At 43.9% G+C, this 19,582-nt stretch overlaps 1 pseudogene; it reads right to left on the bottom strand.

Annotated features, from left to right (window-relative positions):
• The window catches only part of LOC121003107, a 363,872-nt pseudogene that overhangs the window by 271,799 nt on the left and 72,491 nt on the right, over positions 1-19,582 (bottom strand).

Below are 19,582 nucleotides of genomic sequence, written 5' to 3'. Positions count from 1 at the left end.
AATGGTTCCGCATCAGTGATGCGGAATGCACACGGAAAGGTGCCTGTATATTGCGGATCCGCAAATTAGGTCCGCAATGCGGCCACGGAGCGCACACGTTCGTGTGCAGGAGGCCTAATGCTGTCTGTATCCATATGTCCTTGCCTCAATCCTGCAAAATTAAAAAGAACATGTCCTATACTTGTCCATTTTGCAGAAGGGATAAAGACAATGGCGGCATGCACACGGCTGGTATCAGCGGTTTGTGGATCGCAAAACATACTAAAGCATATATGGTCGTGTGGCACGAGGCCTAAGTAAAAATGTAAAGGTTGTCCAGGTTTAGAAAAAAAGGTTTGATTTTTTTTTTTTCCAGAAACAGCGCCACATCTGTATACAGGTTGTGTCTGGTATAGCAGTTCAATGCATTCATTTGAATACAGATGAGTTGCAATACCAGACACAGCCTATGGACAGATGTGGCACTGTTTTTAGGAAAAAGAAAAAAAAAAGCAAGCAAACCTTTTTTTGTAATCCTGAACAAGAACAACCATTTTATGATCAGGTCGACAGGCCCAAGGGCTCTTTTGTCAGGATTTTAATGTCTGGGTGACTTACCTGCTTGGTCAGATACAGCTTAGTAATAGGGGATTTCACTTTGTCTGATTTACACAAAATGAAGAGGTGCCAAGGTGCACAAAGCCAAAAGAAGATCAGAGGGATCCAAACCAGAACTGTCTGCTGAAAACATATCGGCAAATCCGGATCAGGTCTCTCCAGCAGAGAAGAATTCTGTGAAGAGAAGAAGAGTCAGGACTCCAGGCTTTGTAGACCAGAGATGACTTGTAAACCTTTATCTATGTAGTGGTAATCATATTTGCTTTCCTATGAACAGTCTCCAGGTCAGGCCCTAATTTACATACAGACCCAGCCTCTTGAATGAAGATAGGTTTTAAGGGCTCTGTCACACTTGCGTTGTCCGGATCCGGCGTGCACTCCATTTGCCGGAATTACTCGCCGGATCCGGAAAAACGCAAGTGAACTGAAAGCATTTGAAGACGGATCCGTCTTCAAAATGCGTTCAGTGTTACTATGGCAGCCAGGACGCTATTAAAGTCCTGGCTGCCATAGTAGTAGTGGGGAGTGGGGGAGCAGTATACTTACAGTCCGTGCGGCTCCCGGGGCGCTCCAGAATGACGTCAGAGCGCCCCATGCGCATGGATGACGTAATCCATGCGACACGTCATCCATGAGCGTGGGGCGCCCTGACGTCACTCTGGAGCGCCCGGGGAGCCGCACGGACGGTAAGTATACTGCTCCCCCGCTCCCCACTACACTTTACCATGGCTGCCAGGACTTTAGCGTCCTGGGAGCCATGGTAACCATTCAGAAAAAGCTAAACGTCGGATCCGGCAATGCGCCGAAGCGACGTTTAGCTTAAGGCCGGATCCGGATCAATGCCTTTCAATGGGCATTAATTCCGGATCCGGCCTTGCGGCAAATGTTCAGGATTTTTGGCCAGAGCAAAAAGCGCAGCATGCTGCGGTATTTTCTCCGGCCAAAAAACGTTCCGGTCTGGAACTGAAGACATCCTGATGCATCCTGAACGGATTTCTCTCCATTCAGAATGCATTAGGATAAAACTGATCAGGATTCTTCCGGCATAGAGCCCCGACGACGGAACTCTATGCCGGAAGACAATAACGCAAGTGTGAAAGAGCCCTTAGTTATATAATGGATCTCAGTGTTGGATAGATTTCATTATATACAAATATTATATGAACCATCCTTGATACAAACTTACATAATTAGGGTCCATTCCGATTACATAAATTCAATACATGTAACAATTAACATTTCTTGCAACAATTAGGCGATACTCTCAGCCAAGCCAGTATCAGCCTTAGGCCTCATGCACACGACAGTGTTTTTTCACTGTCAGTGATTTAGCTTCAGTGGTCCGTGTCTGATTTTGCTTCAAGAGGACCTTTCACCGATCCTGACATTGTGAACTAAGTATCATGACATATACAGCGGCGCCCAGGGATCTCACTGCACTTACTATTATGCCTCGGCGCCGCTCCGTTCTCCCGTTATGTCCTCCGGTATGTTCGGGGACTTGGTTATAGTAGGCGGAGTCTTCCCTTGTTCTGCTGGGCGTCTCCTTCTCCCAGGCTGTAGCGCTGGCCAATCGCATCGCAGAGCTCACAGCCTGGGAGAAAAAAAACTCCCAGGCTGTGAGCTCTGCGATGTGATTGGCCAGCGCTACAGCCTAGGAGAAGGAGACGCCCAGCAGAACCCGCCTACTATAACCAAGTCCCCTAAGTCTCCGCCTACTATAACCAAGTCCCCGAACATACCGGAGGACATAACGGGAGAACGGAGCGGCGCCCAGGGATAATAGTAAGTGCAGTGAGATCCCTGGGCGCCGCTGTATATGCCATGATACTTAGTTCACAATGTCAGGATCGGTGAAAAGTCCTCCGTAAGTTGTGTTTCCTTGTGTCTTCCTTTTTTTTTGTCTGACAGGGGGAAAAAAAAGGAAGGTTAATGAAAAGTGTAATTTTATTGCACCAAGGACACGGACGCGGACACGGATGACATACCAGTTGTGCATCCGTTTTTTTTGACACACCCATTGACTTGAATGAGTCCGTCCTCCGTTTTCCACTGACAAGAATAGGACAGGTTATATTTTTTTGACAGACTGGAATCACGGATCACGGACGCGGAGAAAAAACGGAGGACTATCATTTTTTTTTCACAGCTCCATAGAAATGAATAGGACCTCCGCTAAATTGTGAAAAATGACAGAACGGACGCGGATGCACACAACGGTCGTGTGCATGAGGCCTAAGGCCTAGTTCACACAATCGTATTTTTTGCAAGTGTACGGGCCATTTTTTTGTGTTCCGTATATAGAAACATAGAATGTGTCGGCAGATAAGAACCATTTGGCCCATCTAGTCTGCCCAATATACTGAATACTATAGATAGCCCCTGGCCCTATCTTATATGAAGGATGGCCTTATGCCTATCCCATGCATGCTTAAACTCCTCCACTGTATTTGCAGCTGCCACTTCTGCAGGAAGGCTATTCCATGCATCCACTACTCTCTCAGTAAAGTAATACTTCCTGATATTATTTTTAAACCTTTGCCCCTCTAATTTAAAACTATGTCCTCTTGTAGCAGTTTTTCTTCTTTTGAATATTCTCTCCTCCTTTACCTTGTTGATTCCCTTTACGTATTTAGCAGTTTCTCTCATATCCCCTCTGTCTCGTTTTTCTTCCAAGCTATACATGTTAAGGTCCTTTAATCTTTCCTGGTAAGTTTTATCCTGCAATCCATGTACCAGTTTAGTAGCTCTTCTCTGAACTCTCTCCAAAGTATCAATATCCTTCTGGAGATATGGTCTCCAGTACTGAGCACAATACTCCAGATGAGGTCTCACTAGTGCTCTGTAGAGCATCATGAGCTCCCCCCTCTTTCTACTGGTAATTCCTCTCCCTATACACCCAAGCATTCTGCTAGCATTTCCTGCTGCTCTATGACATTGTCTGCCTACCTTTAAGTCTTCTGAAATAATGACTCCTAAATCCCTTTCCTCAGATACTGAGGTTAGGACTGTATCACTGATTTTATATTCTGCTCTTGGGTTTTTATGCCCCAGGTGCATTATTTTGCACTTATCCACATTAAATTTTAGTTGCCAGATTTTTGACCATTCCTCTAGTTTTCCTAAATACTTTTCCATTTGGTGTATCCCTCCAGGAACATCAACCCTGTTACAAATCTTTATGTCATCAGCAAAAAGACACACCTTACCATCGAGGCCTTCTGCAATTTCGCTGATAAAGATATTAAACAATATGGGTCCCAGAACATATCCCTGAGGTATCCCACTGGTAACAAGACCATGGTCTGAATATACTCCATTGACTACAACCCTCTGTTGTCTGTCCCTCAGCCACTGCCTAATCCATTCAACAATATGGGAGTCCAAGCACAAAGACTGCAATTTATTGATAAGCCTTCTATGTGGGACAGTATCAAAAGCCTTACTAAAGTCTAGATAAGCGATGTCTACTGCACCTCCGCCATCTATTATTTTAGTATGCGGAACCATTAATTTCAATGGTTCCGCCAAAAAAAACGGAATGTACTCCGTATGCATTCCGTTTCCGTATTTCCATTTTTCCATTCCGTTCAAAGATAGAACATGTCCTATTATTGCCCGAAAATCACGTTCCGTGGCTCCATTCAAGCCAATGGGTCCGCAAAAAAAACAGAACACATACGGAATGTACTCCATATGTCTTCCGTATCCGTTCCGTTTTTGCGGAACCATCTATTGAAAATTTTATGCCCAGCCCAATTTTTTCTATGTAATTACTGTATACTGTATATACCATATGGAAAAACGGAAAGGAAAAACGGAACAGAAACGGAAACACAACGGAAACAACGGATCCATGAAAAACGGACCGCAAAAAACTATAAAAGCCATACGTTCGTGTGAACTAGGCCTAAACCTACAAGACCCAACAGAGGTTTTCCAGGAGTTGAATATATCCATGACCTAAACTCAGGATAGGCCATCAATATTAGGTTGGTGGGGGCCCGACTTCCGGCAAGTGGTACCTTGGAACCGAATGCGAGTTCAGGAAAAGGTTTTTAACAGTAGAAATAAATTTTTGAAGTTATTACCCGAAGTCTCGCAAGACTTCGTGAAGTAATAACTTCAGCTCATCTGAGCCAATACATTCTAATACTGTACGGAGCGCTCACTCCGTACAGTATTCTAACGAAGTTTTATGCGAATCGACTTCGGATGTTTCATCCGAAATCGATTCACTCATCCCTAATTGTAACTTATTTTGTGGCAGTAAATTTTTTCCCAAAAAAATTATAATATTATACTTCTGCTTTTATCCTCTTACAAAAAAAATACTAAACAAAACCCAACATACAGTGCACTGGTATATATAGATATGTATCTGTAGATACTAGATACCAGTACATTACACATGTGAATACATTATGCATGCCAAAAATACTGGTTTTAGCCAGAGAAAATCCTCCTATTACTTCCAGTGGCTCACTGTCTAGGGTTTTATTCTCCAATAAAAAGGTCTTGGGTCCAATACCTGGCTGTGACAATTTAAGAGATAGAATAAAAGTTAAATAATAGGTGTATCCTCAAGCCCTGACAGTACTGGGGATACTCAGTCAGAGCAGGGACTCCTAACCCATATAGAGACTCCACATTAGTGATGAGCGGCAGGGGCAATATTCGAATTCGCGATATTTCGCAAATATTTGGGCGAATGTTCGCCATATATTTGAGAATTCGCGAATTCGTGATCTCCAGGCATTATTTTCTTGATTGATATTTTCGCATAAAAATTCGCACGAACTGGTATTTAAAAAAAAATAGAATATTTGCGATTACGAATATATTTTGGGATATTCTAAATATTCGCGAATTCTCGAAGTGCCGATATTCGAGATTAAAATTCGCAATTCGAATATTCGTGATCTAACTAAATTACTAAAACTAAATTACTGACATTGGCCTCCTGCCACAAATACTAATTAAGTTGGTCAGGTGGCAACTCTACTTGTGCTGCCAAAAGAGCATTGACCCTTTCAGGTATAGACCACCAGGGGCGGACACAGGCAGCAAAGGATGTACCTGCCCCCCCCCCCCCCCCCCAAACCACACATACAAATATAAACATATATGTGAAAATAAAAAACATCTTGTAAATATGTTTACAATATGTATATATATATATATATATATATATATATATATTCTTTTCATACTAGGTCACGCCTCTAACTCTGCCCAAAGCATGACTATACACACCCAGTCCCCTTAATGCCCCAACATAGTAATTATTCCCCCTTTGTGCCAGTACATAGTAGTTATGCCCAGATATGTGCCCCCTCACAGTAGTAATGGTCAGATATGTGCCCCCTTCACAGGAAGTTAAAAAAAATATACTCACCTAGTTCCTCATGATCACAGTTCAGCCGCTGGCGCTTCACAGCAGCAGCAGGATGTAGTGTCACACATTGCTCTGCTGGTCTGTGTAGGAGGAGGAGCACAGCAGATTCCCGGCCGCACCGCTCCTCCTCCTACACAGACCAGCAGTGTGATGTGTGACACTACATCCCGCTGCTGCTGTGGAGCCAGGTCCATATTTAGATTTGATGCTGCCCTAGGCACTTTAGTGCCAGCTTCCTCCCCCCAATGAAGTCCATAGCTGATGATAAAATGCTCCCTAGGCCTTCAGCTATCCCTCAGGACTCCCTCTTGGACAATTAAAGGACTGACCTGTTACATGTTCACTCGGCAGCTGAAGGCATCTGTGTTGGTACCATGTTCTTATGTGCCCGCATTGCTAAGAAAAATGATGGCGGGGGCGTTACTATGACACCTAGAGGCTCCGCCCTCTCTGTAACTGCCGCGCCCTCTGCACTTTAACATGGCCCGGTGGGGTGACATTTTCACTGCCAGGCCCTGTTAAAGTAGACAGGGAGCGGCAGTTGCAGAGACAGCAGAGCCTCTAGGTGTAATGATAACGCCCCTGTTGCTCCTAGAGGCTCATTTGCATATATTCAAATATTATTTTTTTTCTCAATAATGCAGGCATATATGAACATGGTCCCAACACAGACCGGCACTGATAGGTAGCTTTAGCGCTGCCCTAGCCATTTTACAGCCTAAGTCAGCGCTAAAGCATGTCCATTAGGGCCAGTGACATCACCAGGCTCAATGCCAGGTGGATGCCTCCCCAAATAGTATCCCCAGTGGTAATAAGGCTCCCTACAGTGCCCTCGGTACTAATAAGGCCTCCCTATAGGGCACCTCTTATAATCTATAAGGCACTTCTATAGAGCCCTCAGTAGTAGTAATGCCCTCCACCACTGCCCACAGTATTTATAATGTTCCCTGCAGTGCCCACTGTAATTATAATACCTCCTGCCGTAACCCCCGGAGTTATAATCATCTCTGTAGTGCCCCGATAAATTATAATGCCCGTCCTCTCCCTCCAGTCTTCTATACCATGCAGTCCCATGTAAATAACACCAGTTGTCTCCCACCAGTCTTCTATATCCCATGTAAATAACTTCACTCCTCTCCCTTCAGTCTTCTATACCATGCAGTCCCATGTAAATAACACCAATCCTCTCCCTACAGTCCCATGTAAATAACTTCTCTTCCTTACAGTTCTCTATAACATACAGTCCCATGTAAATAACTTAAATCCCTTCCTTCACCCCCTCAACACATAGTCCCATATAAATAACATCACTCCTTACCCTCCAGTCTTCAAAAATATCCAGTCCCATGTAAATAACACCAGTCATCTCTCTCCAATCCTCTATAACATACAGTCCCATGTAAAAAACATATCTTTCTTATAGTCTTCTATAACATACAGTCCTATGTAACTGACACCCCTCCCCTCACTTCAGCCCCTCTAACATACAGTCCCAGTTAAATAAAATTTTTCCCTCCCACTAAGCAGGGAGGAGGTATAATGGGGAGAACCACATCTTCCAGCATTTCTCTGACACTTAAATTCATTCCATGGCATCACAGGTCTCCACTGCTGAGCGCTGCCTCTTTCTGCACTGGTCACATGACGGTGACCTCATCACAGGTCCTACCTCCACTGCTGAAAAGATCACATGACTATGATGTCATCGAAGGTCCTTCAGCTATGGAGTGTAGACACAAACGGGCAGCAGATTCGCAGTAAGTGCTAACCAGGCACCCCTCCAAAAAACTCCACCCCCTTCCAACCTCCACACCAAGGTAAAAAATATGATAAGATAAAAAAATAAACGCCTCTGCTGGCACTGGGATTGGCCCCCTTCCCAGCTGCACAGGCGGTATGTCCACCCCTGTAGACCACATCAGACCTCTGAAGGTGTCCTGTCACTATCTAGCAGCAGATCCTTTAGTTTCTGTACACTGCGATGTGGGACCTCCGTGGATTTCACTTGTTTTTCTCGCACAATCCCATGGATCCACAATCAGATCGGAAGAATTTGGAGGCCAACTCATCACCTTTATATTTGTTATGTTCCTCAAACTATTCCTAATCTTATTTTGCATGGTGGCCAGGGAATTATCCTGTTTAAAGAGCGTGCTGCCAAAGGGGAATAGTTCTTCCATGTGTGTCCTTTTCTATGCAAACGACACGTGTTTGGTGAGCCAATGTGGTCCCATGCTAAATCAACAGAGAGAAGTAATACAGATCAACGGAAGGGTTGTTTGGCTGATACCAATCTACTGTCTATAGTGTAATGACCCAGAGTGCCATTACCACATCTCCACCCCGCTACTGTCTCCTATGGTTAACCCAATGTCATCTGTGTCTTTAGTGCAGGTTTTTCACATTGTGAATTCCTATTTCCTATTATGCTATGCAACTGTATATGTTCATGTAATGTACCTGGTTAACCAGTAGGTGGCATTAGACTTGGCAGAGCTACATTTGCAGAGGATGGAACCTTCTTCCCATTCTAATGCTCCCTCTAAGGAGGGGAGGGTTGTAGTTAGGAGAGATCAAAATCCTATGTGCCTAATGAGAGACTTTGAATGTGCTTTAATTCATTATTGACAGTAGAGAGACTTTAAACGCTTTTATTGAGCTGAAAAAGTGGTTGTTTTGCTTGAAAATTGCATGGAGATACTGTACAAGACCCCTACTACAAAATGATACTGTAAACAGTTGGAAAATCACATATATTAGTGTCACTACCACTGCTTGCTGTCATTGAATGGATCCAAAATGGCCGCCTGAGGGCCTTCTTGTTGTTTTTCTGTGCGATTGCTGTGAAAATGCCTTACTGGCAGGAAAAAATGACTGACACCCCCTTAAAAGGCGGGAAAATAATTACTGCTGCCACTTCATATACTAGTCATTATGCCTCCTGGTGCTTGTACCCCCTCCCCCATGCAGCGGGAAGTAGTGGTGCCGCCCCCTTAATGCAAGTGAACCTAGGGGGCGAGCCTGAAGGTGTGGCTTTTGCAAATCCCTCTGAGGAAGAAAAAGTACTCTGCTGCACCGCGTGAAAAGAGCAAAATACCAATATGGCTGACCGTACCTCATTGCAGCCTAAAAGAGAGAAGCGCTTGGACCAGAGGAGGAGACTGAGGAAAGCGGACCCGTGATTATGAGGCCTGGGCCGCAAGATGGAGGAGAAGAGGTATCGAACCTCCACCTTATACAGACGCCGCCGAGCCGGTCGAGCCCCGATATTCGGCTCACCAGCACCTGATGAGGGAGCTGCGCTTTGTCAGCCATACTAAAGTACACCTCAAAAAGAAATACTATAAGGAGCTGACGAAAAAGATGTTGGACGAGCCGCTGGACTCGCTACCAGCATTGCAGAGACGACGAGGGAGGGTCCTCTATGAAGATTCCAGCCCGGACAATTTTGTAAATAGGAGTTCGGAGAAGAGGTCCTATCTGCTGGAGACCCTCCACTGGCATCGTACGCCCCCTGCCAGAGCCAGAGGATTGGAAAGAGGTGCCGAGGACTAAAGAAAAAGGAGCCACCGCTTCAGCGCCGCCAGCCAGGAGAGTTGACACCCACAGTCCGCCATCACATATGCTGCAGGTGGGTTACCAGACCACAAGCCAGTTTCATGGGCCTGTTGTTGTATTGCAGCCTGCAACTGCCACCATAGAGTCTGACCAGCTCTTGCAGGTCCGTCCGCGCTCCAGGATAGAGTGCAAACTCCCGACACCAGCGTTCAAGGAGTGGGAGGCTAACATGGAGCAGATGCGTCGCATGGCTGTACACTTGGAAAGCTTGAAGATTCCCCATCATGGGATGAAGCCCACATCTACAAAGGTGACTGTTAAAGGGATACCGGAGCTATCTTCTGATGAATGGGATTCCAAAGGCCCCTGGAGACTGATGTACCCTCAGAAGAAGATCTTTACCCGTAAGAAGGCCGGTTGGCCAACTTTGTATTTCCCTACACCTAGGGAATTGACTCTATGGAGCTGGGAGAGCACCCCTTAAATAAGTGGAACTCTGATTTGTTTTATTGTCTTAGTGGCAGTTTCCCAGGCCACCTCTGAGCCCATTTTTCCTTTTAATAGTCTCCCTCATGGACTCCAATGGTACTGAAAAAAAAATCCCAGTTGCTCAAGGTTTGCACCATTTTATCCTTCTTTTACACCCCTTCTCAGGTTGTCTGAGACGTTACACCAAGTTTTATGCAACAGTTCAAGTCAAGTGCCCAGAAAGACATTTTTCTGCGTTTTATGCTACGTAAGACTCGTGTTTTACACATCCGAGACTTTGCACTTTAAATACCCCATGTGTATTACAAATGACATTATTATCCCCCATGGATTACAAATAATGACATTATTATGTCCCTTCAACTCCCCAGGCTGCCACCTACAGAAGTTCTCTGATGACTCTGCCATAGTCGGCCTTATCTCAGGTGAGGATGACTCAGAGTACAGACAGGGGACACAGGATTTTGTGGACTGGTGTCAGCGGAACCAGCTCCAGATCAACGCGGGCAAAACCAAGGAGCTGGTGGTGGATTTCCGCAGACACAGGCCCTCTGCTTTGGTTCCGGTGAACATAAAGGAAACGGACATTGAGGTGGTGGACTCTTATAAGTACCTGGGTGTTCACCTGAACAACAAACTGGACTGGAGCCATAACACTGATGCTCTTTTCAAAAAGGGTCAGAGCAGACTCTATCTGTTGAGGAGACTGAGGTCCTTTGGAGTGCAGGGGACGCTCCTAAAGACCTTCTTTGACTAAGTGGTGGCATCAGCCATATTCTATGGTGTGGTTTGGTGGGGGAGCAGCTTATCTGTGGCTGAGAGACAGAGATTAGATAAGCTCTGTCCTAGGTTGTCCCCTTGATCCAGTGCAGGAGGTGGGCGACAGAAGAACTCTAGCAAAACTAACATCATTGTTAGACAATGTCTCCCACCCCATGCACAAAGCTGTTGTGGAGCTGGGGAGCTCCTTCAGTGACAGACTGCTGCATCCTAGGTGCACGAAGGAACGTTATCAGAGGTCCTTCCTCGCAGCAGCGGTTAGGATTTATAACCACCACTATTCCCAGAAACCCAGTAGTAAATTTTGTGTTCTGTGTTATGTTTTTCTTGTATTTTAATCTTTAATTTCTAATTGCTCTTATTTTGCTCCTGTTGTGGATGTTATTGCTGCTGTTATGCCAAAATTTCCCCACTGAGGGACAATAAAGGGATTTTCTTATTCTTCTTCTTTGACATTGTTGCACTTCATGTTTCAGTTTGGCGCACTTTATCCGTCAAGCACTGAAGAAAGGACTCTAAAGTGAACCAATTGCACTATTTGATTGCATAATGTTTTTGCACTAATCTTTTACAGGTTTTGCAACATTTAAAGTATATTGCCCATTGTGTGTATTTCTTTGGAGCTGCCTCAATGTGATTATATGCGCTTTAAATGGACTTTGCACTGTACACTGTTAACCAGATAGTGATCACCTTACTTTTCTAGACTTTATGGACTGCCTTTGAGGACATCTGGTTATGTCACAAGCAGGTCTAACATCGTTGATGCTCATTATGGACTGCCTCTGAGGACATTTAATACTAATGGTGCTGATTTTACCTTGTGTTAGCTTCATTGTATTATTGCTGCACAAGGGGAGCCAAGTGGTAAGTCACAAGCAGATCTAAGACCGTCAATGTATGTTTGGAGGGATTAGTCCTCCTAGAGGTATAAGAGTGCATTGCCTCGTCCTCCTAATTTGTGCATGCCCTTAGGTCTTGTGCATTGCCAAGCCAAGGAGAATATTTAGCTACCTGTTCAGACATCAAGGTGACGCATTATAAAGCATGATTAGACCTAGGTGCTTGGAAGGGAATACAGGATGAAGCCACCCTTCTATTTGCGAGCGTATCAAAGCATCGTGGAGGGATTACAGTATATGACACCCCCACACTCCATATATGACTATGGCCATGTTGTGGGGTATTTGAGTGCTTTGTGCAGTATTTGTTTGGTTCACTGAAGGAGGGAAAACCATGGTTAGACACCCTACTCATACAGGCAGGAATCTATTGGTAGCTGTGTCTACGTCTATATATGTGTGTAATAGTCCACAAGCTCATGCAGCACTTTCACTTTGCCTTGGTACCCTTAGAGCGTAAACCCTAAGCACAAGTCGAGGGAGTTCTGAGAACAGCCAAGCAAGTGTGCATCTTGGGAATTGTAGTTTTACCACAGCTGGAGTGCTGGAGGTTAGCCATCACAGGTCTATAGCCACAAGAATATACTCTACTCTAAAGTGCTATAAGATACTTCATTGGCGTTCCACCATTTTCTACCTCTTAGGGGTGTCATTTAAAAACTGGAAGTTCTAAGAACATTGTACCGTACTGTAGAGGGAACCTGAAACCTGAGAGAACCTGATGTTGTTGTAGAATACAGGTAGACTCTGCTCAGGATATACCATCAGTATCTGAACGGTGGGGTCAAACTCCAGGAACCCCTGCCGATCAGCTGTTTGAAGAGGCTGCGGCTTTCTATGCCAGGGAAGTCACGTTCATTCACAGGTGCCAAAATACTAGTAATTTGCTCTTGTCACCCAATGTTTTGAGATTTGTTTAATTTCATTTTATTGATTTTTTTTATTGGCTCCTAACATCAATGATAATAAATAAAATCTATATTTACAAAGGAAGATCAATGAAACATCAGTTGCTGAATTCCCCGACACAGACCTATCAATTTTTTTTTCTGGAGCCTTTCACCACTCAACTATATTAATAGCTTGTGTCGTAATTTTAAGCTCCTGGATCCCATTGCAAAATCATGTGCCACTTAAAATCCTGGTGTCTTCTCATAGGGCAGAAGGGTCTTTTTGTCCTCACAGGCATTAGGACCCATGTATGACTTCTACACCCCTATAGCTATTCTTTTGGCCTGTGTTACTTCATGGTTTCAAGGTGTTTCCACATCTCATAAAGCCATCTACTACACAAAACATAGAAGAGGATTCTTTACAGTAAGAGCAGTGAGACTATGGAACTCTCTGCCTGAGGAGAGGGTGATGGTGAGGTCACTAAAAGAGTTCAAGAGGGGCCTGGATGTATTTCTGGAGTGTAATAATATTACAGGTTATAGTTACTACAGAGGGGTCATTGATCCAGGGAGCTAATCTGATTGACTAGTTGGAGTCGGGAAGAAATTTTTTGCACCTAAAATGAGAGCTTTTTTCAGCCTTATAAACTATGTTACTATGATGGCATTGTGCTAGAACATGCCATTACTTCTGAACGGTGGGGACCCTACAGTGTCTTTACTGGATGGAAGCACAGCCCCACAGCATTCTTCATTGGTTTTAGTGGACGGAAGTACTGCTATGTTGTCCCCCACTTAAAAAAAAAACAACAAGAAAACATACTAATTGTCGATAGACTGGCTTCAGATAAATTTGCCCCTCCAGTGTGTGTATGATACAGTAAATTAGATTGTGATCCCCATAAGGGACAGGTATAATTTTATATTTATATATATATATATATATATATATATAGTTGCAAGAAAAAGTATGTGAACCCTTTGGAATGATATGGATTTCTGCACAAATTGGTCATAAAATGTGATCTGATCTTCATCGAAGTCACAACAATAGACAATCACAGTCTGCTTAAACTAATAACACACAAATAATTAAATGTTACCATGTTTTTATTGAACACACCATGTAGACATTCACAGTGCAGGTGGAAAAAGTATGTGAACCCTTGGATTTAATAACTGGTTGAACCTCCTTTGGCAGCAATAACTTTAACCAAACGTTTCCTGTAGTTGCAGATCAGACGTGCACAACGTTGAGGAGTAATTCTTGACCATTCCTCCTTACAAAACTGTTTCAGTTTAGCAATATTCTTGGGATGTCTGGTGTGAATCGCTTTCTTGAGGTCATGCCACAGCATCTCAATCGGGTTGAGGTCAGGACTCTGACCGGGCCACTCCAGAAGGCGTATTTTCTTCTGTTTAAGCCATTCTGTTGTTAATTTACTTCTATGATTTGGGTCGTTGTCCTGTTGCAACACCCATCTTCTGTTGAGCTTTAGCTGGTGGACAGATGGCCTTAAGTTCTCCTGAAAAATGTCTTGATAAACTTGGGAATTCATTTTTCCTTCGATGATAGCAATCCCTCCAGGCTCTGACACAGCAAAGCAGCCCCAAACAATGATGCCTCCACCACCATACTTCACAGTTGGGATGAGGTTTTGATGTCGGTGTGCTGTGCCTCTTTTTCACCACACATAATGTTGTGTGTTTCTTCCAAACAACTCAACTTTGGTTTCATCTGTCCACAGAATATTTTGCCAGTACTGCTTTGGAACATCCAGGTGCTCTTGTGCAAACTGTAAACGTGCAGCAATATTTTTTTTTTGGACAGCAGTGGCTTCCTCTGTGGTATCCTCCCATGAAATCCATTCTTGTTTAGTGTTTTACGTATCATAGATTCGCTAACAGGGATGTCACATATGCCAAAGACTTTTGTAAATCTTTTTTATAAATTTGAAATATCTTTATTGCTTTTCTTACATAAAAAACAGTATAAACAAATATCTGATCACAGAGAATAAGCACGTATGACAGGTACATTTAAGCGGTATATCGCTTCGGTACTAAACAACGTACATACATACAAAAGCATCTACACTGCGTGCAGAATTATTAGGCAAATGAGTATTTTGACCACATCATCCTCTTTATGCATGTTGTCTTACTCCAAGCTGTATAGGCTCGAAAGCCTACTACCAATTAAGCATATTAGGTGATGTGCATCTCTGTAATGAGAAGGGGTGTGGTCTAATGACATCAACACCCTATATCAGGTGTGCATAATTATTAGGCAACTTCCTTTCCTTTGGCAAAATGGGTCAAAAGAAGGACTTGACAGGCTCAGAAAAGTGAAAAATAGTGAGATATCTTGCAGAGGGATGCAGCACTCTTAAAATTGCAAAGCTTCTGAAGCGTGATCATCGAACAATCAAGCGTTTCATTCAAAATAGTCAACAGGGTCGCAAGAAGCGTGTGGAAAAACCAAGGCGCAAAATAACTGCCCATGAACTGAGAAAAGTCAAGCGTGCAGCTGCCAAGATGCCACTTGCCACCAGTTTGGCCATATTTCAGAGCTGCAACATCACTGGAGTGCCCAAAAGCACAAGGTGTGCAATACTCAGAGACATGGCCGAGGTAAGAAAGGCTGAAAGACGACCACCACTGAACAAGACACACAAGCTGAAACGTCAAGACTGGGCCAAGAAATATCTCAAGACTGATTTTTCTAAGGTTTTATGGACTGATGAAATGAGAGTGAGTCTTGATGGGCCAGATGGATGGGCCCGTGGCTGGATTGGTAAAGGGCAGAGAGCTCCAGTCCGACTCAGACGCCAGCAAGGTGGAGGTGGAGTACTGGTTTGGGCTGGTATCATCAAAGATGAGCTTGTGGGGCCTTTTCGGGTTGAGGATGGAGTCAAGCTCAACTCCCAGTCCTACTGCCAGTTTCTGGAAGACACCTTCTTCAAGCAGTGGTACAGGAAGAAGTCTGCATCCTTCAAGAAAAACATGATTTTCATGCAGGACAATGCTCCATCACACGCGTCCAAGTACTCCACAGCGTGGCTGGCAAGAAAGGGTATAAAAGAAGAAAATCTAATGATATGGCCTCCTTGTTCACCTGATCTGAACCCCATTGAGAACCTGTGGTCCATCATCAAATGTGAGATTTACAAGGAGGGAAAACAGTACACCTCTCTGAACAGTGTCTGGGAGGCTGTGGTTGCTGCTGCACGCAATGTTGATGGTGAACAGATCAAAACACTGACAGAATCCATGGATGGCAGGCTTTTGAGTGTCCTTGCAAAGAAAGGTGGCTATATTGGTCACTGATTTGTTTTTGTTTTGTTTTTGAATGTCAGAAATGTATATTTGTGAATGTTGAGATGTTATATTGGTTTCACTGGTAAAAATAAATAATTGAAATGGGTATATATTTGTTTTTTGTTAAGTTGCCTAATAATTATGCACAGTAATAGTCACCTGCACACACAGATATCCCCCTAAAATAGCTAAAACTAAAAACAAACTAAAAACTACTTCCAAAAATATTCAGCTTTGATATTAATGAGTTTTTTGGGTTCATTGAGAACATGGTTGTTGTTCAATAATAAAATTAATCCTCAAAAATACAACTTGCCTAATAATTCTGCACTCCCTGTATATCCAGGATTACCCTAGGTTAATATCAATTCTCTGTCACACATATCGAAAACCCAAAGACCCATCCCCCCCCAGGGCTCCGAAAAGTCCTAGCACGACTACTTGGATAGTTAAGGGGGGGCTAGTCCCACTTCGTACCGCCATCGCCTGAAATATGCTACCCCAAAAGGTCTTGATAACTGGGCAGTCCCACAGCATAAGCACAAAACCGGCAGCGACAAGAGAGCATTTCAAGCAACTAAATTCTTGACCCTTATTACTATACATTTTAGATAAAAGACTCGGGGTAACGTATAGACGGTGTATTATTTTAAATTGTGTCAACCGGTGTTGTCGTGAGAGGGAAGCCTTCTTGATATTTTGATATATTTCCCGCCATTGTGAAGGGTTACATTCCCCTATATCCGCCTTCCATTTATCTACACTTTTAAATTTGGTGACCGTGCTTAATTCCTCAATAAATCTCCTATATATTAGTGAGATCTTAACTTTATTCCCGACTATATTATAGCAAAGTGATAAAAACCTCTGAATAACTGTTGTCAAAGGTATCTTTTTAAGCGTGCATGCTAATGCGTGTTGTAGTTGATAATATCTATAGTGTTCTAATGCCGTTATTGGTGTCTGTTGAAACAGTTCCCCTATTAATTTAATTTTCCCTTTCGTGCATATATGTGAGACTAGCGTGATACCTCTTCGAGTCCAATATTCATTTTCGTTAAGTGTCGAGAATTCAGTTAACGCAGAGTTATCCCATAACGGGGAAAAATCCAGCACTTGAGGGGCCTGGATAAGCACCTTAATTTTATTCCAGGTCTTCTGTAGCGCAGCCCCAATGGGGCAGGAAAAATCTGCACGCTCGAGAAGCCCGGATTCCAGTATACTGAATATATTATATGTATGCTGTTGAGGTTGCCCTAAAATATGGGATAATAATACTCCATCCCCAGTATTGACGCACCACTGTAGTTGTGAAGACAGGTAATAAATTTGGAAATGGGGCAGGCCTAGACCGCCATTACCTGCCGCCATTCGCAAATATTGTAACTTAATACGGACCCTTTTTCTGCCCCATATCAGGTCATTTATCAATCGATCAATCAGATTGAAAACACTATCCTCAATCCAGGCAGGGCAGGAACTAACCGTGTACAATATCCAAGGCAACAGAATCATTTTAATCAGCGCGATCCTATTAATCTGCGAGAGCGGAAGTTTCTGCCAGACCCTTATTTTTTTCCTTATTTTCGCAACTAAAGGGGTGATATTTAGTGTATTATAGTCCCTGATGGTATTGCTAATTTTTATCCCTAAGTAGTCTAAATGATCTGTTGGAGCAATGATTCTGACCCTGAGATCGTTCGGGGGAGGCATCCGATTCAGGGCGAAGAGCACAGACTTTACCCAGTTTATCTCATATCCGGCAATTCTACCAAATTCCTCTGTTATCCGCATAACATCTGGGACGCTTCTCCATCCATCATTCAAGTAGAGCAATACATCGTCTGCATATAGACAGATCTTATCGTCCGTCCCTCTCCCCCCAAAACCCAATATACAAGGATCAGCCCGTATCCTACAGGCGAAGGGTTCCATAAAGATTGAAAAGAGGAGCGGAGAGAGGGGGCAACCCTGTCGTGTCCCCCGCATTAGGGAAACGGCAGGGGTAAGTACCCCATTTACCTTAATTCTGGCCGTTGCTTCACTATATAGCAATTTGACCCATCCAATAAATTCCTGGCCCAAATTCATCCTATGCATGACACGCCAGAGGAAGGACCACTCCACCCGATCAAGCGCCTTGGCGGCGTCCAAAGACAGGATGGAGCGGTCCTCCCCCCCTCCAATCTGAATGTTAAGGATGGTCCGGCGTATATTAGTCTGGATCTGTCGCCCGGGGATAAACCCTGTCTGGTCTGTGTGGACTAGGCCAGTTATTACTTTTTTTAACCTGTTAGAAAGAACTTTAGCAATTACTTTGTAGTCTGCATTAAGCAGCGATATAGGGCGATAATCCTCGACTTTGTTGCCATTTTTCCCCTTCTTAAGGATCAGGGTAACCGTTGCCTCCGTCAAAGACGGGGGCAGCTTTCCACATTTACTAGATGCATTCAGAACCTGCAGCAACCCGGGCAGAAGCACCCCCGCATGGCACTTATATATGCCAAACGGGAGCCCATCCGATCCGGGCGCCGAGGAGCCCCGGGTCTCATGTAGAGCCGCCTGTAGCTCATCCAGAGAAATGGGGGCACTCAATGGGGCCGAGACCGAGTCCGACAGCACCGGGATCCCAACCTGTTCTAGGAAGTCGTCTATCTTGGTCCCTGTAACATCCACACCGGAGCAATATAAATTGCCAAAATATTTTAAAAACTCTCCCTCCATCTCCGCTCCTCCTTCCAATCGACGCCCATCATCTGTCAGTATTTGTCTAATTTTCTGGGGGGGTTTTTGATTCGCCATGATAGAAGCCAATAGCTTGCCCGGGGTACCACCCTCACAGAAATCTTTATAGCCCATAAAGAATAGTTGATTCTGGGCTTTTTTCCTCATAAAAGTTATATAATGGTCTTTAACGGCTTTTAACTTGGTGCGTGTACTCACGTCGTTCTGTGTTCGAATACAACCCTCCAAGTATGCAATGTTTACTTCCAACTTTTTTTGCTCCTCAAAGAATTCATTTTTTTTCTTTATTATTCTAGAGAAGTATAGCCCACGAATAAACGCCTTCATGGCATCCCAGACATAGTGAACGTGTGTTGTACCAATGTTCTCTTGCCAAAATTGTTTAAGTTCTTTATCAATCCCTACAGAGTCATTTAATATGGTTAGCCAGTGCTCGTTCAGTCTGAACGATCTACTAATACCAGCTTGTTGCCCGGTCTTCATCACCAGTAGAATCGGTGAATGATCAGAGATACCATGGATCTCATATGTCATTTTTAAGATAGAATCGAGCATCTCACCATTGGCCAAGGCAATATCAATCCTGGACATAGCACTGTATGCTTTACTAAAGCACGAGAACACCTGTTTGTTACCATAGAGCCATCGCCAGACATCTATTAGTCCTATCTCCTCGCAGAACCCTCGAAGTAAGGCGTGCTTTCCCTGCGCACTTTTCCCCGCGACTGAGATTCTATCCAGCGCCGGGTCCAGCACGCAGTTAAAGTCGCCGCATATTAATACCGGAGACAGCTCTTTATTATACATAAAAACCGTCAGCTGATTTAGGACTGTCATTGCAAATGGTGGCGGGATGTACAAGAAAGCAAGGATACACTTTCTGCCGTTCCATTGGGCAT

The sequence above is a fragment of the Bufo bufo genome, chromosome 6 (assembly GCF_905171765.1).
Source record: "Bufo bufo chromosome 6, aBufBuf1.1, whole genome shotgun sequence".
NCBI lineage: Eukaryota > Metazoa > Chordata > Amphibia > Anura > Bufonidae > Bufo > Bufo bufo.
Note: the sequence above shows the minus strand (reverse complement) of the source record. Positions and strands in the feature narration are given on the sequence as shown.